This window comes from Andrographis paniculata, unplaced genomic scaffold, assembly GCF_009805555.1.
Source record: "Andrographis paniculata isolate CXL003 unplaced genomic scaffold, ASM980555v1 Contig82END, whole genome shotgun sequence".
Classification (NCBI taxonomy): domain Eukaryota; kingdom Viridiplantae; phylum Streptophyta; class Magnoliopsida; order Lamiales; family Acanthaceae; genus Andrographis; species Andrographis paniculata.
Window position 1 is genome coordinate 3,138,297 of NW_026137620.1, and position 25,017 is coordinate 3,163,313.

Sequence of the window (25,017 nt, forward strand, 5' to 3'; positions counted from 1 at the left end):
GCAAGTCGGCTGTTGTGGAGGTCGGCTGCTGCAGAGATTGAGTGAGAGAACAATAGCTTGGTCGGTTGGGTTACGCGGATGGTAAGACGGTTGAAAACACGTGTCAACAAAAGAGGAATTAGTAAACGGTTGAGAGTAGGTGTTGTAACCGTTCGGGCGACGATTCCAGGTACCGTTTCTGAGGAATATTTAAGGATTGGGGTCAGCAACTGGTAGGACATCTTCAATCATCTTCAAACAACGGCAAAGCCAGTGATTCGGGGATCATCCTTTAATTTTCAGTCTGTAGCATTTATTTTCTAGTTTACTTATGTACCGTAGTGTTTAGAAATTCCTAATCTCAGGCACTAATTATATCAGATTCGGAGATAATTTCTTATTTTTGGATTTTACTTTTTATTGTTGAAAAAATTGCATCAACAAATTGGCGACCATAGTGGGAGAAAGGCACGATTGCTGATCCTACATCAACAGAGAATTTTATACGACTGAGGTCCGGCTGAATCATCAGAAAGATCAATATGGTAGGCTCACAACCTCAATCATCATCAGCACCGGTGGAAGAAAATATTTCACCACCTGCCATGCCAAATCTAGGGGAGGTTCCCCAACCACCCGATGATTGGGTGTCTTATGTTCAACAATTGAACAATCAGCAAACTTTGGCTATGCAGAATATGTTGAACGAGCAACAGAACATCATGTTGCGCGAGCAACAGAATCTCATGCAGAACATGTTAGATCAAGCTTTATCAAGGGTTACTCTTCAACCCACTCAGACGCCACCATGAATATGACCATCAAGAATGCAAGCAAATTTCGCAGGGCCATCATACGTTGACAGTACATTGCCAAGCGCCACAACGTTCAACTGAACAGATAGGGGAAAGACTCCTCTAACTTTTCCTAATAATGTTCCTTTGGGATCAAGAGTTGAAAATGTGCAGCCGAACACTGTAAGGGAAGAGAGGCAAGGAGCACATGTACAGGATCCCATCCTTATCCCTGATCATCAACACCCTCGTTTGGATCCTGAAGAGATTGCGCAAGTGTTGAGGGTTCATTTCGGTTTGAATCCTCAGGTGGCCAACCGTCCTGCTTATCAAAGACCTTTTCCTGAAAGGATCATTAATGACTACCACTTCCAAGGAATTATCGACCACCTGATTTTCATGCTTTTTCAGGGGAAGACGGATCCTCCACCATAGAGCATGTGGATCGTTTCACAGCACAGTTAAGGGAAGTTGGAAATAATCCTTTTTATAAACTGCAACTATTTGGATTGTCTCTTACCAGAACAACTTTTTCATGGTTTGTAAATCTGCCACCTGGGCAAATACAAACTTGTGAAGGTATGGAAATGGCGTTCCATGCTAGATTCTTCAATCCTTTACCAACTGTTTCTCTTACCGATTTGTTGGAATTGAAACAATATCCAGAAGAGTTAGCCTCACAGTTTATTGAAAGGGTGCGATTGATGAAAGGACGTTGTCCTACTATAATCAATGAAAAAGAAATGACCAATTTAGTGGTCAGAAATATGCATGGCCGCCTAAGAGAGACACTCACTGCTCATGATGTAGAAGATTTGGCAAGTCTCGCTGCCAAGGCTGGACGTTTAGAGTCTCTTTTCAGAGAAAAGGATCAGAATTTCAGACGTAATAAAGTTCAGCATATGGCGAATATGGAAACAGAAGTATACGACTTTGATTTTGATCAGACAAAAGAAATGGCATTCGAAATCATATCAGGAAAGCCTTATGTGTGCTCCAAATTAAAGCCAGTGCCAGGAACTGAAGGAAGAGAGCAACCCACATTTGACAATTCAAAGGCTGATGAAAATTTTGATATTTTGCTAACTGATGGCCAGATTCAAATTCCAGAAGGGCAAAGGTTGGCTACTAAGGAAGATATCAAAGGAAGACCGTATTGTAAGTGGCATAACTCCTTCACACACAATACAAGTCAATGCACTCATTTTCGAAATGAGATCCAAAAGGCCATTAAGGCAGGTCGGCTCAAATATATCACTTTGGTCAGCCACTGCTTGATGGGTTTCCTTTTCCCGATCTGGGACTTGCTTGTATATTAACCATTGCTGTGGTTACTTTTGGAAAAGGAAAACTCAAGGTTTATGAAAAACCAGTGACCGAAAAATGGGATAATCAAGATGGTTCTTTTAATGTGGAATTAAAGGAACAAGTATTGGTCCGGGACCACCCGACTAGAAGGACTAGGTTGGTCTGGAGCAAGTGGGCTTGAAATAAAAAACCTTTACCAGTTGATGTGGATCCTCGTTTTCCGGGTATGAATCGTACTCAAATTCGTAATGCCAAATGTAGGTATGCTGCGAGGTACAGGAATAAGGCCTCCTCATCAAAGCAGCCGAATGATATGCGAGGCGCTACTGATTATCCGGAAGGAGGTCGGCCCATAATGGTCTCCTCATCAAGGCAGCCGAATGATGCGCGAGACACTGCAGATTGCCTTGAAGGAGGTCGGTCCATAATGGTCTCCTCATCAAGGCAGTCGAATGATGTGCGAGGCGCTGCAGATTGCCTTGAAGGAGGTCGGTCCATAAAGGTCTCCTCATCAAGGCAGCCGAAGTATGTGCAAGGCGTTTTTTAGTACTCTGAAAGAGGTCGGTCCATACAAAAGAGGGGTAAAGGAGCATCATATGAGAGAATTGAAGGTTTCAGATGTCAGTATTGTGAACGGATTAACATCAATCCATCTTTTGAGGAATTTCGTTTAGAATCTCTGACAGCTCAACCTGAAAGTGAGACCAGAGAAGAAATTCTTACCTCGGAAACAGATTCAAGGTCTGTCAAATCTCGGCTAAGGCCACGAGTCCCCTGCTGAATGACAGGAATTAATTGGATTGAAGAAGAACCCCTGTGGGCAAGTCTGGTGGATGATATTATAGAAGAGCCAGAATGGGCAAAGATTTCAGATCCTGATTTTCAGTCAGAGGTTCCTCCGATAGTCTTCCCTCCCATTCCAGAAGGCACGGCGTCTCATTTAAAGCCTCTGTACGTTAATGCTAATATTTGCAGGAAACCAATCACAAAGGTTTTTATAGAAAATGAAGCCATCTTCAATGTGATGCCATTAAAGACTCTCAAGAAGTTAGGGAAGGGAATTCACGATTTGTCTCCAGTAAATTTTGAGATGACTAGCTTCACAGGGCAGCCGACCAGACCAGAAGGTATGACGGTCGCTACAATTGAAGTCGGTCCTAAAAATATTTCTTTTGTTTTCTTTGTAGTGGACGCAGACACTACATACTCAATCCTACTTGGGCGAGACTGGATTCATGCATCGCAATGTGTACCATCAACACTGCATAAACAATTAATGTTCTGGGAAGGCAATCAGGTCTTCAAAATGGAAGCAAATGACAACCCTTTCGGTGCATTAGAACAAGTTGAAGAATCAATTTTCTATTCCAGTCATTTACCCCCAATGTCTCAGTTGTTTATGGCTAGCGAATACCCAAAGAAGGGTTTTAAATTCATCAGCCAGAATTCAATGTTCTTCTAAAAAGAACAATTTTACTGTATGGCTCATAAGGAAACCACACCTATATGATAATATATTTGATATGGAAAGTACAAATGTAGAAGATTGTAGTTTACTTATTAATCAGTTTTATTTAAATTAGCTTTTAAAAAAGGCAGAAAAAAGTAAAAAGATTTTTTATGTTCATTCCCAAGAAAATGAACAATTTCATTGGCCCGACTTATTAGAGAAGACATAACCCACTTTTTTAGCACAAGACCCTTTGCTGGAATTCAATTTAGGAACCGACTTGGTTCCAAAAATAATCAGGATGAGTCGTTATTTATCTGAGGAGCAAAAAATATTGATGCTCGAGGTTATAAAAAACAATATTGATTGTTTAGCTTAGGATTATTCAGAAATGCCTGGTCTAGACGAAGTCTGATAGAGCATCGGTTGCCTATTAAAAAAGGTTTTAAACCCTACAAGCAACCTCCAAGGCGTATGAGTCCTGATTTGATGCCTCAAATCAAAGAGGAAATTCAGAAACTTCTTAAAGTAGGTTTCATCCGGCCATGCTGTTATGCAGATTGGTTGGCAAATATTGTACCAGTGGTTAAAAAGAATGGTAAGATCAAGATATGCATTGATTTCAGGGATCTTAATATGGCCACTCCTAAGGACGAATATGTTATGCCAATGGTCGATATGCTAATTGATTCAGCAGTAGGACACAAAATCCTCAGTTTGATGGATGGTTACGCAAGATATAACCAAATCTTTTTGGCAGAAGAAGACATTCATAAGACAACATTCAGATGTCCAGGAGCTTTAGGTATTTACGAGTGGACTGTTATGCCATTCGGTTTGAAGAATGTAGGGGCAACTTATCAAAGGGCCATGAATTCAATCTTTCATGATCTTATTGGCAAATCCATAGAAGTATATATTGATGATGTTATCGTCAAATCTTCCGGTTTTGAGGAACATTTGAGAGATCTTAAAGATGCCTTTGGACGGATGAAGAGGTACAAATTGAAGATGAATCCAACTAAATGTGCTTTCGGTATATCAGCCGGGAGTTTCTTGGGATTTTTGGTACATGTGAGGGGAATAGAGATCGATACTAATAAAGCCAAAGCAATTCTTGTCAGCCGACCACCCAAAACGGTTAAGGAAATACAAAGTCTTTTGGGGAAGGTAAATTATCGCAGACGGTTCATTTCCAATGCTGCTGGCAAGGTTAGACCAATTACTAAATTATTAAAAGCTGGAGGAAATGCTTTCGAGTGGGGACCAGATCAACAGACAGCTTTAGAAGCTATAAAGCAAGCATTGGCTCAACCACCTGTGTTGATGCCCCCCAAAGAAGGTCGGCCTCTCAAACTTTATTTGGCAAATACATATAAAGTGGTCAGTTGCTGATTAGCACAAGACGGGAATGATGGAAAGGAAAGGGCAATTTACTACTTAAGTAAGACCCTCACAATACAAGAATTAAATTATACTATGCCAGAAAAAATGTGTTACTCATTGGTGTTTGCATGCACCAAACTTGAACATTATATGTTGCCCAAGAGAATTGAGGTTATTTCAAGGATAGATCTCATCAAATTAATTTTGCAAAGACCTACCATGCAGGGCAGGCTTATGAAGTGGGCCATTAAATTGGCTCCTTTTGATTTATGTCATTCTCCTTTGAGGGCGGTGAAAGGCCAAGCAATAGCAGATTTTTTGACAGACTTTTCGGGTTATAAGCAAGAACCGACCGGATACATGTGTTATGTAAGTACCCGAAATTGGTTAATGTTTTTTGATGGTTCTACTTCAGGAAACAGATCGGGTGCAGGCATTTTGTTGAAAGGACCAGATGGTCAAAGGGTCAAGTTGCAGTTGCAATTGGAAGCCATGACCCATAATTCGGCAGAGTATGAAGCTTTAATCTTGGGATTGGAAGAATTAATAGCCAGGAATGTTCAGTCCGTGATCATAAGAGGGGATTCTCAATTGGTAATCAACCAGGTGAACAAACAATATGTTTGCAATTATCCTCATCTACGCAGATACAGAGATATTGTAAGTCGGTTGCTATAAAAAATTTCTGAAGTGATAATTGAGTTCATCCCTAGGAAAGAAAATCAATTTGCAGACGAGTTAGCTCAAAAAGCTTGTAAAGGAATCCCAAAAGATATATGTGCAGAGGCCGACTCTGAAACAGAAGCTGGAGCCGACTAGAGGACAGAAATTATCATGTATCTACAAAATCCAGGAGCGAATGTACCGATTGAAATACGGTTAAAAGCCTTGCGATTCCAATTGATAGAAGGAGTCTTATACAAAAGGACATTCGAAGGATTACTTTTGAAATGTTTGGGGTCCAAGCAGGCTTTGGAAGTCATGACAGAAGTACACAGTGGGATTTGTGGAGCTCATAGGGCAAGTTTGAATATGAGATGGGCTATTCATCGTTTGGGTTTCTTTTGGCCAAAGATTTTCGAAGATTGTATACAATTCGCTAAAGGTTGCCAAGAGTGTCAGAAGCATGGGCAGTTGAATCACTTGCCAGTCACTGAATTGCAAGCTATGGTAAAACCATGGTCCTTTAAATCTTAGGCTATGGATATCATTGGTAAAATTCATCCTCCATCATCCAAACATCATTGTTTTATTTTGGTTGCAATAGATTATTTCACCAAATGGGTCGAGGCGGTTGCTTTGAAAAATGTGGATCAAAAGGAAGTGATAGATTTTGTGCTGAATCAGATCATCTATAGGTATGGTATTCCTCAGTCAATAATGACCGACCAAGGTTTGGTCTTTACTGGGGAGAAGTTTTTAAACTTCTTGGCAGAGTTTGGTATTCGTTTGAACCATTCTTCGCCTTATTATCCCCAAGCTAATGGGCAGGCAGAGGTAGCCAATAAGATTATTATTGGAATTATAAAGAAGATGGTTGAAGGGAACCCAAGAGAGTGGCATTTGTTGTTATCTCGAGCTTTATGGGCACATAGGAATAACAGAAATTCTGCCACAGGGTTTTCACCATATCAACTCACCTTTGGGCAAGATGCTGTGTTACCAGCCGAAATTCAAGTGGCATCTGGACGTACGAGTTTTACTACTGACGAGTTCATTGAGGAATATCAACAAGTTATGTTGCAATAATTGGAGAGTTTGGATGTCAATCGACTCCATGCAATCGATCAGATTGTGAAGTAGAGTGAAATCAAGGCTAAGACTTATGGAAGGAAAGTCTTTTATAAGACGTTCCAAGAAGGAGACCTGGTTTGGAAAACCATTCTTCCTACATACAAGAAGATAGATCAATTAAGGAAGTGGTCTCCGAATTGGGAAGGGCCGTTTATCATTCAAAAGGAGATTGGAAATGGTGCTTTTATTATTATAAATCAAGAAGGTAAATGGTACATGATTGTATTAATGCTAGATATCTGAAGAGGTATTTTCCTGCCTTTTCAGATAACAAGAACGCATGAAACAAGAAAATTTTATTGCAGAACCCTACCATAGGGGTTCGGACCCAAAAAGGGTTCATTCATTAATCATATATTAAGTCATGCAGAAAACTCCCTTCTTCTGAATCAGAATCTTTATCCTAGTGATTAGGGATCAATTCTGGTTCTTCATCGACAAGGTCTTCTAAGTCGGGTCGGTACCTTTCCCATTGATCTTGCATCTTTTCTAGATTATAGTCGGTACGAGCCTTCATGTCTGCTACGGCTTGATGCTCACGATCAACAAGAGTGCGTAATCTCGAAAAGACTGCGCGTTGATTGGAAAATGTATGATCCCAGCCAAGGTCTGAGAGTATGGCTGTTACATGGTGTTCAATCACATCCATATGATGATCGATGTCAGGAAGGCGATTTTGTATATCCCGAAGGGTCTCATATCCTCCCAGCACGTTTTCCATCAAGCGAATAACACGATGAACAATTTTTCTACCTCGGTGCGAGAATCTGAATTTGAAATCCAATTGCTTGAGTATGCATAACAAGTCATCGGCATGGCCTCCAACTGGATGATTACCCACGAAGAAGGGTTGAATAACGCCTTGCCAGTTGCTTACAGGAACACGAGGACGTTTGTGTAACATTTTAATAAATATTTCAGGCGTGCCCGAGTTTCAAATTTGTGGTTGAGCGTTCGTTCATTGCTTTACAAGGGATTGCAGATGTCTATAAAGGAAATGAGTTTGATCTGTTCCCAGGAGGGTCAGAGTTTTGGAAAGTGATCCTTAACAATAGGAGAAAATAATTATTTACTAAGTCAAAGTGCCCAAAGTTTTACATAAGGGATCTCAAAGCAGTTTTGATCTGGGACCATTTATCTTCGGTCTTGGAAAGTCGTCGGTTGTTAGAAGCCGACTGGTATCGTTGGATAAGTTGAGATCGAGCTTGGATCTTTAATTCTTGGTCCAAGTCGGCTTCATTTTTCTTGTACCGCTCAATTAAGCGCTGTTCGTCGGCTAGGTGGCCTTGCAGGACAGATTTTTCTTGATAAAGTGCTCTCAATTCTGCCTCCTTCTTTTGGATTAATTCATCTATTTGTGTTTTGGCATTAGAGAGGCCGTCTAGTCTTCCAGTTGCTTGTTGAATTGATTCCCTGGTTTTTGTCATGGTAAGCAGAGGTGTTTCGACCGGCAGGAGTTGGGCGAATAGGACATCGTTTCGAAGTTCGGCTAGTCTCTCCATCAGCCGATGCAGAATGGGGGCAGCGGTTGATTCTGAAGGAATCTGAAATAAAATGCCACCGATTGCCTGAAGAAGACTGTCTGATAAGTCTGATCCCAGGTCGGAGAGAGGTCGGTCGATAACCTGCGCAATTATGGTTTGGATGTTTGCCGAAATTAGAACAGCCGACAGAGGAGCTAGATCAAGATGCCCCTAAGAGAATGGATTTTTGTTTGTTTAGATCATATGAAGCGCAGAAACAAGTATTAATTGTGACAACTTTACTTACTTCTGGGTAGATCGTGGTTCCAGAAGGTGCAAGGACTGTTGTAGGTCGGAAAGAAGGGACGACTGACATTGCAATGGCCAACTCGTCGGCTACTTCGAATGGACGCTGCGGTATTGACCTGGGTCCCTACAAAGTGAGATATAGAATATTCAATATGGGTTGAGATGTTGGTTTTTAGTAAGGAAAAGAAGTTTGAAAGGTTTTACCAGATTTACAGAGGTCTCCAAATCAGAAGAAGGAATCTCTTCTAGTTCCTGCAAGAGACCTCTTGGTTGGATGGCTGCGGGTTCTTCTTCCCGCCTGGCCTCCTCTGGAATAGGGTCTGGTACTCTTGGTTGGACAGCTACACCGAGTAGGTCGGGCGCGACTGGGACGGCTGCAGCGGGTTCGTTGGCTACAACTGAGACGGCCGCAGCGGTTTCGTCGGATGTGATTTGGGCAGCTGCGTTTGAGACATCCCTACCATTTGGAGCGTCTGTATCAGAAGCAACTCCAACTGAGATACCTGCAACAGAGGCGACCGCGGCAGAGGCGGACGCAGGTGTTGTGATCGGTTCTTCATTCGGGGAAGATGAGTCTGAAGCTACATATGGCATTCCGCCCATTTGAGAAGCAGTCGCCTCACTATGAAAGACAACCTTAGCTAAAGCCGGTACTCGAGAGGATTGCTTTTTGGTTGGAGCCTCTTCCCGACCACTCGTCGGTAGAGAAGGAGGGGACCGCCTCTTAGTCGGGTTCATCCTCCGACCGGCCATCAGAGAGGCAAGCATAGGTTCGGCTGGTGTTGAGTTAAGTGGAACAGTCGCCATGGCTGAGGTCGGGCCTGATAACAAGAACGATAAGTTAAAATCTAAGGAAAAATTAGATTAAGACGGGGCTTTGGAAAATACCTAAATGGGGTCGGGTCTTTACTGGAACTCAACCTGATGGAAGGTCTTTCGAAGTCTCCTGGTCTTTTTCAGGGGTCGAGGCTTTCTGAATTTGAGAAACTTTTCTTTTTCTTTTTTGGGGGCTCGACCCGGTGACTAGGGCGGCTACTTTTCTTCGGGTGTTAGACAATGGTGCCGTCCCTAGCACCAAAGTAGGTTGGGGCAAGAGAATGCTCAGCAACCGTTCTTTGTCAAGAGCAATCAGGGCCCACGCAACCGACCACCATCCACGGAAGGATTCCGCAGAGTCGAGAGAAGGATGGAAGGGGATGTAAGAATTGGAAGTTATGTAATTCGTGAGTTGGGAAATATAAGGAGAAATCAACTCAGGGATGACTCACCCATACGGGCTTTGAGGTATCAGGTGTGGATGGGCAAGGGGGCCAAGTAAGCCTTGACGGCAGCCGAATTGGCGTGCCAAAAATTGAGGTCGATAGCTGAAAGTATAAAACAATTTATGGCCCTTTTTATCAAGTTTCTTATTCACAAATAAAAACCTAGGTTTAAGGGCTGAATCCCAGGAAAAAGAGTAAGTTGGATGAGGAAGAGGGACAGGTTCGGCCATGGGTGAAGATACAGGGAAAGGCCAAAAAAGACCAGACATGTAGCCCGCGTATTTTCTATATACGTAAAAGCGAGAATTGCTACGGACATCGGTCAAGATAGTAGCAATGATGGAGTCGGATGATTGGAGTTTATTACGACCTAGGTAAAGACGGTTAAGGGCTATTCCCAACGACTTGTCGGATATTGGGGCAACAGGAGGGTGGCCATGTTGGTACACGTCGGGAAAATAAAGTCGGAACCAAAGTTCCAGAAACCAAAAGGGTCCCGACGCGGTGGTATCTAATTTCTTGCTATCTTTATCTGCAAGGCAGATACTAACCCTAGACAGACCTTCAAAGAGATTGGCTAGAAAGAAAGCACCAAGGGAAAAGAAGCGCCCTGATGCTATATGAATAGCCAGGTCGAGATAAGAAGAAAGGACACTTTTAGAAGGGGAGACAATGATATACCTGCAGAGCCAGGTCAGAGTCAGCATTTTCAAAGCCGCGAATGATACTTCTAGGGTGGTTCCGTCGAAAGGAAGTGCAGGTACATATTGATTCGCCATAACTTAAAATCGTAGCGAAACAGGGGAAAGTAGACACGGTAGGGAAGATTATAGATTGCGAACTTCCAAACGATGATTAAGGAGTGGCATTTGAAAGTCCGATGGCAGCGGGCAAGTTGTTACATACGAATTTTATAATTAGGTTAAAGGCCCAAGATATAGGGAAATTTGGGCCTGTAATCGAGTACGTTTGGCGGTTAAGGGATTTTTGGGGTGATTGGTTAGACCGGCTGTCCTTTCGAACTGATAAGCGGGTCGGAAGATCTGCAGTCGGATAAGCAGATCGGAAGGTCCGCGGTCGGACAGGCAGGTCGGTTGGTCCGCAGTTGGATGAGCAAGTCGGCTGTTGTGGAGGTCGGCTGCTGCGAAGATCGAGTGAGAGAACAGTAGCTTGGTCGGTTGGGTTACGCGGATGGTAAAACGGTTGAAAACACGTGTCAACAAAAGAGGAATTAGTAGACGGTTGAGAGTAGGTGTTGTAACCGTTCGGGCGACGATTCCAGGTGCCGTTTCTGAGGAATATTTAAGGATTGGGGTCAGCAACTGGCAGGACATCTTCAATCATCTTCAAACGACAGTAAAGTCAGTGATTCGGGGATCATCCTTTAATTTTCAGTCTGTAGCATTTATTTTCCAGTTTACTTATATACCGTACAGTGTTTAGAGATTCGTAATCTCAAGCACTAATTCTATCAGATTCGGAGATAATTTCTTATTTTCGGATTTTACTTTTTATTGTTGAAAAAATTGCATCAACAACTGCAAATCTATTTTACATTCAAAATATTACATCAATATCTTTTTTAAATTTTCAATGATCGTGGAAACAGATTGTGCATGAAGTCCCGCTCGTAATTCTTATTCTAACGATCAAGTGAAGAACCCAATGCATAAGGTATTCAAAATTTTTTTAATGTTTTTTTCTTTATATGTTTGTGTCTTATCACTTAAGCACACAAATTTTATCGCTACACACTTTTTTATTAGCTATTTTGGTGGTTTATGTAAAAATACTCAACACATGTGTATGTTTTTAATTTTATGACGAGTTATCAAATAGCACATTCAAAGTTTACCATCGGGATGCATGCATTTAACAATAAAGAGTAGTAATGATTTTGGTAAATAATTATAAAAAAATGAATAACTAGTGAATAAAACCTCATGCTATTTTCTAACAAAACATTAGTACATGTTACTAAGCGCATGATTTACGGGTGCTTTTAACTGAATGTTATTTCTTTGTTGATTTACGTTATATCACTGAAGCACACAATTTTCATTCGTGTAGCACTTTGTATGAACTACTTTAGTGATTTTTGTAAAAATATTTGTACGTTTATGCAATTTTTTATAAGATGTGTCATTACATAGCACATTCAAACTTTACTCTCAGCATGTTTGTAACACCCCGAAATGCAGATATGTCACACACCAACATTATAAAAATAGTGTGTATAGACACGAAATTCTAAAACACTAAGGCTTCACCAACATCACCTATTTTTTTTACACAATATAAAAAAAAAAAAAAAGTAGTCTGTAGTCGTTGATCGGACTGGTAACGGGCCTATAAGTTGATGATCCTTGTGGTGCAACAGGGACATTGCATACTTAAGTATGGGAGGATGTAATACTTCTAGAATTGGGCTGGTGCTAGGCCAACTTCCGTGGATGAGCCTGAGCCAGGCCATCCGAGATTAAATAGTAATTAAATTGATTAAATAGACTACTCATGTCAACAATGTGCACATTCCTTTTTGGGAGCCTTATTGAAAGAACTTTAGAGTTAAGCAGAAAGTCTCTTATGGTGCCACAATACTTTTTACGAGATACACATTTCTATTCCTCAAGGCTTTCACCCTCGTGTTGAAGATCTGAATAGGTTTCTCATCGTAGCTCAAGTCATCCTCTAACTTCACTCATCAAGTTGAAGTACTTTCGTCTCATCAGCTACACATCGCCTTAACTGGGATACATGAAACACATCATGCACTTTTCCCAACTCACTAGGCAACTTCAGTCAATATGCCAACTTCCCAATGCGATCCACAATCATGTAAGGACCAATGTAAAGAGGGTTTTAACTTCCCTCGAATGCCAAATCTTTTAATACCCTTCATAAGGGATACACGTAATAAGATGTGGTCCCCAACTTCAAATTCTATGGTCCTACAGCCCAAATCGGTATAACTTTTTTTCCGACTCTGATCCGCACGAATCCTATCATGGATTACACAGATATGTTGAGTGTTCTATCCTACTTATTTGGGTCCAATAGCACCCTATCACTCAGACCTTCCCAACACGGTGGGGTTCTACAACATCTCCCATACAGCACCTCAAAAAGTGCAACCTTAATGTTTGAGTTATAACGATTGTTATGTGAAAGTTTGATTAAGCTCAGACGATCAGCCCATGAAGTCTGAAATTGCAACACACAAGCCCTCAACATGTCTTCAAGAGTCTGAATGGTCCTCTCCATCTAACCATCAGTCATCGGGGGGAATGCAATACTGAAACTCAATTTTTTCCAAAATTCAGGTTGCATCTCTTTCCAAGAGTGGGACATAAACTAGGAATCTCTATCTGAAATGATACTAGTTGGCACACCAAAGTGTTTCACCATGTCATGCACATTGCAGTCTTTGACAATCTATCCACAACCACCCAAAGTAAATCAAACTGGTTCTTACTCACCGGTAATCCGTCACGAAATCCATCGCTATTGAGTCTCATTTTCAACGCGGAACCTCAAGTGGCTGTAGTAGATCCATCGGTCTACGATGCTTAATCTCCACCTTTAAAGACACAAGGAATTTTGAAATTTAATCATCCACGTCCTTTTTAGTACCAATCAACCAAAAATTCCTTTTTTTAAGTCTTTAAACATCTTATCACCCCCTGGATGAACCGAGTAAGGTGAAAAATTGGCTTCATCCATCAATCTCTCTTTCAAATCTCTAGCTGAGTCTTGTATGCCCCATCTCCCTAAAAAAAAAAGGCTATCATCGCTAGCCAACTCAAATCTAATTTTGTCCTCGGGCTTCCCTTTGCGTACTCGCTCTATAATCTTAGAGCATTCAAGATCTATTTTTTTCCTCTCTCGAATCTCATCATACAAGGTAGGTGCAGCCAAAAGTGCATCCAACATCACTTGTGTCGAGCCAGGAGTGACTAACTTTAATCTCAATCGATTCATCTTCTCAGATAACTTGTTCAAAATTTGAGAGCACCAACGTGATGAATCTTATGACTTAGAGCATCTTCTACGAAATTCTCGTTGCCTTCATGGTATAATATCTCTGTAATGTAATCCTTAACCAGTTCTAACCAACGTCTCTGTCTCAAGTTCAAGTCCTTCTGTGTGAACACATATTTTAAACTTCTATGATCTATCAAGATCCAACATTTACTCCCCAATAAATAATGCCTTCATATCTTCAAAGGATGCACAACTTCTGTCATTCCCAAATCATGAGTCGGATATCGCTCATCATGTGATTTTAATAATCTTGAAGGATATGCAATAACCCGACCATTCTACATCAAAACATAACCTAAACCATTCTGAGAGGCATTGGTGTAAATATTATAATCTTGCCCATCCTCGGGCAATGCCAACATGGGTGCAGAAGTGAATCTCGACATTGATTCCGAGAATGCTGCCACACATTTATCATTCCACTCGAGCTTCACTATTTTCTATCAAATTTCTCAACGGTCGACCTATCTTTGCGAAGTCCTTAATGAATAGTCAATAATAACCTGCTAAACCCAAAAATATTCTCACTTCCCCTATGTTGCACAGTGACTTCCAATTCGATATTGTCTCGAACTTCGAGGCATCCACGGTGACCCATTCAACATATATGATGTGTCCAAGAAAGTGCACACATGACAGCCAAAACTCGCATTTTGACAATTTTGCATACAATTTCTTTTTTCAAATTTTTTCCAATACCATTCCTAAGTGTCAGCCATGTGCATCAGGATCCTTCGAATATGTCAAGATTTCATTGATAAATATGACAAGAAAATTATCCAGCCACTGATCTAAGACCCTTTGCATTAGATCCATAAACATAGCTAGCACATTCGTGAATCCAAACAACATCACCGTGAATTCAAAGTGTCCATATCGTGTCCGAAAAGCCTTCTTTAAGATATCACTTTCTTTCACACGAATTTTATTATACTCCAATATCAAGTCCACTTCGGGAAAACTCGTGCCCTCTAATTGATCGAACAAGTCCTCGATCCTCGAAAGTGGATACTTGTTCTTTACTGACATTTGGTTGATTGATCGATAGTCAATACAAAGCCTCGTACACCTATATTTTTTCCATACAAAGAGCACAGGAGCTCCCCAAGGTGAGCTACTCGGCCGCATGTATCATTTCTTCAAAAGTTTATCCAATTGTTTCTTCAACTCTTTCATTTCAGTCGGAGCCAAACGATCAGGTACCTTCGATACCACTTATGCTCCCAATTTCAAGTTTGTTTCAAAACAAATCTCTTGTGCTAGAAGAAATCTTGGAATCTCATGGGGAAAAACAACAACAAAATCTTGACTACAAGAATGGTTTCCAAGATCGATTCCTTGAATCATGTGTCTCAAACCGAACACAAAAAGACTAGATACCATTTTTGAATCATCCAGGAGAGCGCTAAAGAGCTAACCACCATAGACTTTGACATCCTCGGCTGCTTGTAGTATGATGTCCTCACTCCATCTATCGTCCTAAGAGTTAGCTTGCCTAAGTAAAAATTCCATCGGGCTCGGTACTTCTCTAACCAATTGATTCCCAATATCAATTCAAACTCGCTCAACTCTAGCACCAAAAAATCAATGGTAGACAATAATTTATTAACTACCATAGACACAAAATGGATCATAGTATTGTAGATAAGATCCTAACCCGAAGACAAAGCTATACTCATAACAGTAGACTCAAACATAAGCCACATAACCGAGAAAAATATGCAGCAACGAAGGAACAAGAAGCACCCAAATCAAATAATGTAAATGCGGAGTGATAGGATACGAGAAGTATACCTGTCATCACATTGCCTCTCTTCTTTGTCTCAGATGCAGAGAGAATAGTCAATCGAGCACCTGTCTAATGTTGGGGATGTCCACGTCTTGCAAGTGTAATATGTGGATACTGCGGTGCTCCTAGTCAGGTCCTCCCACTTGTCCTCTCTCATCGCTCCTTGGTGCAGTGTAGTGAAACTGCATGTGCCTTGGTTGTCCATAGTTAAAGCATGATCTTGGAATCCTATTACAGTAATATCCATGATGATTCTTCAAACACTTCGCACATATACCCGATGCCTCTACCTTCTTCAGCTCTTGTCTTTCTCTATTTCTCAGGCCACCCCTTGGACCTGCCCCTTATGAAACAAGGGTCGTGGCCTCTTCCTTCTTAGCCTAAAACTCAATTTGGATTCATGCCTTTTAAAAGCTCTCACATGCTCACGGTCCCATAGTGCTCTCTCCATGTATGCTACTCAATTATATGCTTCAATGAGTGTGGGTGCCCTCCCACTCGCAAAGGCAGCACGAATCTTCCCATTGCACACATTCTCGAACTTCTCAACTTGTGCAGCCGAATCTTTAAGAATACCTAAATCAAATTTCATAAACTCATGGAATCAATTGTAGTACTTGGTAATCATCCTGGTCCCCTGAATAATCTAGTGGAACTCAAATTTTCTTCTCCGAACTTATATAGCTATGATAGAATGTTCTATTCATTTTGTCTGTTTGTGTCTCACAGGTATAGGCCTCAAGTGCCTTACCTTCAGGGTGAGTGTTATGCACCACTCATCTGCCCCACCAATCAGAACGTAGAAAGCAACGCCAACACGGTGGGTCTCAGGTTATCTTATAGCATGGAATATCTTATCGAAAAAAGAAAACTACGATTTTTAAATGGTGGAGTCCTCTTGGCCAGCATAGTGAGGAGGCCAATGTTTCTAGGCCTTCTCCAAATACTCATTTCGTAAAACCTTTGCATTCAATCTTTGATCCATCCTATCAGTCCCCCCTCGTGCTTGTTTATATGCAAGCTACTCTCTCATAAAAGCATTATGCTCTCTTAGAAGCTCAGAATGTTGCTGAAAAGTTTGTATCAAGGCCCTCTGCCATGCAGTCATCTCATTAGTACCCGGGGGTACATACTTCACCCGGAAGTCTCAGCCTTTCCAATGGTTGGTGTCGGTGGAGAAAGTCAATTTTCCTCAATCACAAGATCATCGGTAGACCCACCTGATCCATCAATAGGTCGTGTTGCACCGGGAGGTTGTGCAACATGTCGAACACATGGAGGTCGTCCACGTGGATCCATTTCTCACTTCGCTGCAATAAGAAGAACCCAAATCATAAGCAAGCTCTTAAAGATCAATCATAACAAGATGAGCATCAAGTGTATTTAGGCAAGCACACACACAACACATAGAAGCACAAAAGGTCAACAGGCTTAAACAACATATCCATCTAATCAAGTAACTCATAAAGTAGAACTAATAGGCAATAAAGTCACATCACACAACGTAGAGATGTATGCAATGCAAGCCCCCAAGTCCCAAAAATTGATTCCATAATGCATACACTGCAAAACTTTTCCAAAAATGGGTGTGGTGTTTTATTTTGAAATACCATGCTCTGATACCACTATATGTAATGTGTATAGACACGCCATGCTAGAACACTAAAGCTTCACCAACATCACCTTTTTTTTTTTACACACAATTTTTATTTAAAAACATAAAAATACATCACCATCACCCACAGTTGTTCTCAAACTCATGAAAAGAGTTAACCTAGAATATTACAAAATAGTGCCAAAAACGTGTGTGCCGTAATACAAAAGACACTTTCCCCAATGATATGTCAATCATCGACCCAAGAGTCCAACTATGAAGTCTGCAGGAGAAAAATGCAATTTCATCAGCAACACTAGCTGAATATGGAAATAAATACATAAATAGAAAGCGCAATCAACCTTAATCCAAAAGTCATGGCAATACTCATGACCATTTATCCCATCTTAATACATAGAAATTTACAAATACAACACAAACAATCTGAAAATGATAGCTCAATCTCGGCTATAATATAGTCCATGTCACATTGATAGCCCACTCCCGACTAAATGATAATCAATGCCATATCAATAGCCCACTCCCGGCTAAACGATAATCAATGCCACATCGATAACCCACTCCCGGCTAAGCGATAATTAATGCCACATCGTTAGTCCACTCTCGGCTAAACGATAATCAATGGCACAATAATCACACAAAGTACATAACCACATGAGAACATCATATCACGTATCTCACTTGATCAAACATATAGTCACCCCATCACAGTTACATCTAAGCACACAATCGAACATATAATCAATTGCTTATTCATTTTAGACATAGTTTGATGGCTATTCGGTTTACGATATTTACGTCCATACCTTAACCGCAGATAGAATTTACCAAGCAGCTATATGGACAACCCCCTCAAATGATCGGAATGATCTAAAATAACTATCAATCCCAAATCAAAACAGAAACATAATAATAACGTGAGCTACCTGCATATTCAAAATCTAATTTCTCTAACTTGCTAATTGGGTTTCAAACTTTTTCATTTGGTAAAATACCATATTCTTACTATAAATCCCTTCTGCCTCATAATATTTAAATCGCCAGATTATTAAAAAAAATCCTAAAAAATATGAACAAACAGTCAGATGCAATACATTTTTGTTTTCAATTTGACTTATATTGATACGAAATTCTCATAATATAATGCTAGGGCTGCGAATAGGGTATTTGTTAAAGAAATTCATCAATTAAATAGCTAAATAGCCAATTATAAATTTATGAAGGATTTTCTAATTTAATACACCAATGTCCAAATTCATTTTAAAAATTATAATTAAAAGCTATTCAGGACAAGGAACACTGTATCGAAGTTAAAATTGAAATCAGATGGTTAAATCTTTTTCTTTTTTTTTTCTTTTCTCCATTTTCTTCTTATTCTTCTTTCATGCATTTTTCCTCTGTCTGAAGGAATAACGGTTTGGTTGCTTTTGGTTTACATATATATATAAATTTATATTATATTATATTATATTATTATTATTTCATTTATATATATTATATTTCATATTTATTCATATTTATATTTATCCTTTTTAAAATATTTTCAAATATTACTAATATAAAAAATAAGAATATAATTTATTTCATGATATTAATTTATTCTTCCCACTAAAAAGTCTAAGCAAGTAATATATGGGGGTTAAGCAATGAATAGTTAATTGATAAGAAGTCATTATGCTCTCAGATATCACACACACTCCTTATATATATAGTTTAATTTTGCAAGTGAAATATAATGGGCACTGTTGAAACATTACTTGGATTTAGCTATCTACTCGACCTGGAACCAAAACAAAAATATGCTATTTCAATTGGTCGAGTTCTTTTGTGGCCCATCTTAATTAATAACAAATGGGCTTAGAGTTTAGGATGTTTTTGGGGGTGCTTATAAATAGCTAATTATGGTCCCTAGTCATATTGTATTATAACCCTATGAATAAGTATAATAAATTGTCTCTGGTTCTTGCCCGTGGATGTAGGTTGACAAACTGTCACAGAACCACGTAAACCTCCCTGTTCTTTATTTTCTTTCTTTTTATTCTCATAATAAGTGGTATCAGAGCCACATCTAGTTAATTGAAGATGTCTTCGTATAAGATTTATTTGGACAAGTTTAATTGGTCGAATGACTTCACGCTCTGGAAGGTCAAGATAAGGGCACTTCTAGTTCAACAAAGATGTGCGGCTACGTTGAAGGGAGAAGACAATTTCTCTAAAGACACGAAGGATGAGGTGAAGAATGAGATTTTGGCAAAGGCTCATTCCGCGATCTTGTTGTTAGTTACCGATGAGGTGTTACAAGAGGTTGTAGATCAGACGACGGCTTCTGGGTTATGGGATAAACTGTGTGAGAAGTACCAGAAAAACTCTCTTACGAACATGCTATATCAAAAGCAACGACTTTACACCCTCCGGATGTCTGAAAGTACTCAGTAAAGGATCATTTTGATACCTTTAACCGTATTATTCTTGATCTTCAAGGGGTTGAGGTTAAAATAGATGATGAAGATCAAGCCCTAATTTTACTTTGTTCACTACCTGGTTCACATGAGAATTTTGTGGATACTATGTTGTATGGTAGAACTACAATTTTCATTAATGATGTGAAAAATGCTCTTTTGTCTAAAGAATTAAAAAAACAAAGGTTTCTGGGGAAAAGGGTTCTGGTTCAAGTCTGTTTGCAGGTAGGGGAAGACCACAAGAAAGGGGCAATGGGAATGAGAGGTCACGTTCAAAATCAAAATAGTCTAGCAAAGTTAAGTGTTATCTTTGCAATGAGAAATGACCCATTAAAAGGGATTGCCCATAGAAGAAGGGAAATACAAAATTTGAGTCTAGTAACAGTCGTAGTGCTGCTATGGTACAAGACAGTTCTAAGGATGGGGACCTTGGGGAACTTCTGATAGTGTGTAGTGCTAGCGCTGCTGATACCTAGATATAGAGACTGGTGCTTCTCACCATATGGCGTTCTTTCGTTATCGATTAACTTCTCTCAATTAGTGAATGGAATGGTAAAGTTAGGTGGTTATGGGGTTCTGGCCACAAAGGGGAGCAGGATAGTGCAGATAAAGTTGCATGGCAGTACTCTTAGGAGATTTGATTGTTGGTATGTACTTGAACTTAGAAAAAATTTGATTTCTCTTAGCTCCTTAGCCAAGAATGGTTTAAAATATCATTTTGAAGGTGAATGGGTGAAAGTTCTTAAAGGTGCTTTGGTGTTGATAAAGGGAAAACTGCAGTATGAAATTTATTTTCTACAAGGAAGTTCAGTGATGGGAACGGTGGCAGTATCCCAGTCCTTGGATAACCACGATGACAGGACAAATATGTGGCACCGTCGATTGGATCATATGAGTGAGCATCGGATATTGTCAACCAGTAAACGCTGCCAAAATAACTGCCGACTCAAAGAAAATGTGAGAACTCATCTTTTCCTTCACTTTACAACAATAACATCTCAAAATAATATGGATCTCATAATGCCTAAGGATATTGTCAACCAGTAAACGCTGCCAAAATAATCTTCAAATCAAGACCAAAATCGTAGGGGTAAGTAGACGTGACCATATAGCAATGGATAGCCAACTTCTCACAAGCGCATCTCGGCAAAGCTCCCAAGCCGAAGATGTCAAGAACATGCCCGAACCTGAGGCCACCCAGGTCATCCTATCACCCAATAATCCATCTATTGGTACCTTCAAGACATGATGAACTAGAAACTCTGAGAGATATGCCAAAGAAACTCAAAATCCCAAGATCCGCTGCGCCCCATCTCCTGAACAAGTAAAGCCGGCGTCTATTATCCTCAATATTTACAAAGGGGCTGTTCCTAGCACCATATATCATACCAAAAATAACAGACACCCCGACCTAAGCTCCAATAAATCTGAGACAGCACCTCCGCACGCACTCTGCACAAATTTTTCCATGCCGGACTATTGTAATTTCTACACAGAGCAACCCCCAGAAAAATGCTGCAAAAGTATTTGTCTCATAGCATGCGTCCCCAAAGATGAGCCATCCCAGATCCTCCACCAAAGCTTATACAAAAAAGCCTTCACCATATCCGTCAATATACGAATGCCCAATCCACCTTCCTCCATTGGACTTGCGGCCTCCGCCTAAGAAATCCAATGCCACCAACGATGACCATGATAAGATTCCCAAATGAATCTCGCAAAAAATTGATCCATTGAATGGAGCACCGTCTACAGCGGCCTAAGGACCTGTAGTTGATAATGAGAAAGAGAATATAGTGTATTCCAGATGAACTAGGGGAGCCCTCTGTGCGAAAGAATGGATCTATCCCACTTTGTTAAAACCTCCGGAGCTTGGCACTGAGACCCTCATATAACATGTTCCCCCAATGTTCCAATCATTTTCAGAAGCCTCAAATATTTTTAAGTTGTTATGCGATCCGTTCTAGTTGCTTTTCCAGTGTTTTATTGTGGCAGCCATATTTTGTTGAAACTACATGCTATTTTACTTTTGCTTTTTCATCGTCTCCTCAAGAGCAGCAAGGGATTGCATGGATGAGTGAAGGGCTATTGCAAGTATTGAGGAGAATGTTATGAAAGTTGTTGATGTTGAGGTAGGTGTTGTTGATAATGAGGTTTCAGCATATAGGATCTTCCCTACGCATGCGATGGTTGCCCGGGATAGTTTGATTGTTGTGGATAATATTGCGGATGATTATGCTACTGGAAGTTCCGATGTTGAGGTCTTCTTTACTGAAAGGGAGGTTGCTGATTTGACATTCCCGCCTAGCACATAGTTTCCACTATTTGTTCACATTACAGTGATTGCTCGCTTTTTTCTTCTTCTGGTTGATCTTAGCTTGCCACTTCAAACACTTGGCCTTTCTTTGGATTCAGCTAACTTTTCTTTATCAATTTTTTTAGCGTTTTGATCTACATGCCAAGATTATCGAATATGGATTCATTAGCAATTGTGTTAGGTACCTTATATAATCCTTTCGCAGTTGGGCAATTTTCTTTAGACCAGTTGCTTCGGCTGGCACACATTTTCTCAATTATTTCTCATGTGTCCTCCCCACCTCTACTTCTTAGAAAATGGTCAGCAGCTGAGTCCAACACAAATTTGAGTTGAACATCCACCCTAGGATAAAAGTTTGTATTTGGAGGTGATTTGGTAGTTGATGGTGCGGGAATTTGCGGAAAATAGTCTTGAAATGCGACCAAGCCTAAGACATTGTCTCATATGGTCCTTGTTTGAATTGAGAAATTTCCAGCCTTTGTTGTGCGGTCTTGCTTGCAGGATGGAAACGGGACAAAAATTGTTAATTTTTTTTTGCAAAGGTAGGCGGCGTTGACACATAATTGATCCATTTACATGTTTCTCCATACAGAGAGAATGGAAATAAAGTGAGTTTGGCTTCATCATATGATACTCCATTAAATTTAAATGTTGAACATACTCTGAAAAAGATTTTAAGATGATCATACGGACTCTCATTATTCATTCCACTGAATGGGTCTTGGCTAACCAATGAGATCAGAGCTTGCTTGAATTCCAATTTTTGTGGATTTGAGGCACATTATTTAGAAATAGGGTTGCGTCAAGAAATTTGTTCCCTCATTGTCTCTTTGGTGTTTTTTCAGAATGTTAATGTTTTGTTTCTACAAGTACCTCCAAAGAGGCCAACTACTAAAACTCCATAGGTGGCTCCTCCTCCACCGGTCCAAGGTGCTCACAAAAGCAATACTGATTCATTAGTCGCGAGTGTCAAAGAGAACAGCTCGTAAGTCAAACAAACTATGTATCTAGAACTAGAACATCAGCACAATAACCAATGGCTAGTTTAGTTTTCCAAAGTACCTATAGATCAAATAGTCTCTAATTTGTGAAGTATGCAAGCAAGTAGATAATTCTTGTGTTCACTAGCACGCAGCACTCCCCCGCACGAAGTTTATACATATATCACCTTATCTACACGCGTATGAAGGATATTCTTTCCCTTTTCGCACAATAGTAATCGTATAAAAAGCAAGTCATTCTTTGCCTCGAGCGTATTAATTCATGTCGCAACTAAATTCTGTAATGAAGACTGCATAAATCTAACATGATTCATATACTCGAAAATATTTGTATTCATATTTTCCCTTGCACCAAGGTCCTGAGTTTGACCCAACATTCACTAGTTATCATGAGAAAATTTTATTATTTGATGAAAAAAAACGTCTGGGCTACAACGCAATGCATACAACCAAATTCTAAAATTTAAATCATCAAAATTTTAGCGTCGTTGTCGGGGCTTTGGTCTCAATGATGTATTTGAATGTAATAATGAGTTTATGATAATTATTGTTCTAGTTTTTAAATCAAGGTGCTGATCATGACTCGTTCATCTTGGCAGAGATCGTGATAAATAAAGTGCTTTGAGAATAAGTGTCCACACTCAAAGAAATTTTAAAAGGAACTTAAGAAAGCAAGAAATGGTAGAAAAGGCAAATGCAGATTTACCTAAGACGCTACATGTACCTTAGTTGGAGACTCTGCCTAGACTGCCTGAGATTAATGACATTCTTACCCAAACACTACCAACTATCCAACAAGGAATGCATGAACTAAGAACCATGTGCATAGGGTGGAACAAGCACAAGTGCTGTAGAACCAGGCATTTCAAAAAGGGTTAGCTCCGTTTGTAAATATTATCATAAATAATAATATGCCACCACCTATAAGAGCCAGAAACCCGCAAGCCCCACGTGATAATGTACCAATGGACGCGTATTATGAGGCATTGTTAGACGCAACCTTGGTTCTCAACGATGCACCACAAATCCGCAGTAATTTTGAATTCAAGCAAGCACTAATCTCTTTAGCCAGTCAGGACTCGTTCAGTGGGCTAAAGAATGAGAGCCCTTATGATCATTTGAAATGCTTCACCAGAGTGTGCTCAACTTTCAAATTTAATGGGTATCTAATAATGAAGCCAAACTCACTTTACTCCCATTCTCACTCCACGGTGAAGCCCGCAAGTGGATCAACTCAGTGCCAACACCAGTCACTTTTGCAGAAAAAATGCAGCAATTTTTGTCTTGCTTCCATCTTGTGAGCAAGAACACACAGTAGCGGCTGGAAATTTCACGATTCAAACAAGGGCAAGAAGAAACGCTGTCTCAGGCTTGGTCACGATTTATAACCATACTACGCAACTGCCCGCATCATGAACTGTCTGATCATCTCCAAATTTAGACTTTCTATATGGGGATTGATGTTTAGCTTAGAGCCATGCTAGACTCAGCCGCGGGCCACTCACTGATGAGCATAGGCGCTGCAGATGCATGGGAGATAATTGAGAAAATGACAGCCAACCGCAGCAATTGTCCAGAAGCAAATCGTCCCACAAGGAAAGGACTATACGAGGTACCAGAAATGATTGCTAGTGAAGCAAGATTTGAAAATCTTAGCATGCAAGTCAAGGAGTTAACAAAACTAATCAAGAAAAACCAACTCACACCAAAGAAAGATCAAGTGATGGAAGCATCAAACATAGAGCAAACCACAGAAGAGAAAGGTGAGCTTTCACACGAGCATGAACAGATCATGGAAACTATGTGCTATGCAAGGGCATCTAATAAACAACCACCTTTCCAAAAAAAAAAAAATACCCCATAATTAGAATTTCCAGAAGCAAATTCATCCTCAATACCATCCTTATCAAGGGCACAATTCGCACGCACAAGGAGGAATATACCCGCGAAATCACCAATATCAACCCCATCCACCATTACATCAAAAACCTTCATATCATTCTCCTCAACAGATGTCATATCATGCACAGTAGCCCTCCAATCCATC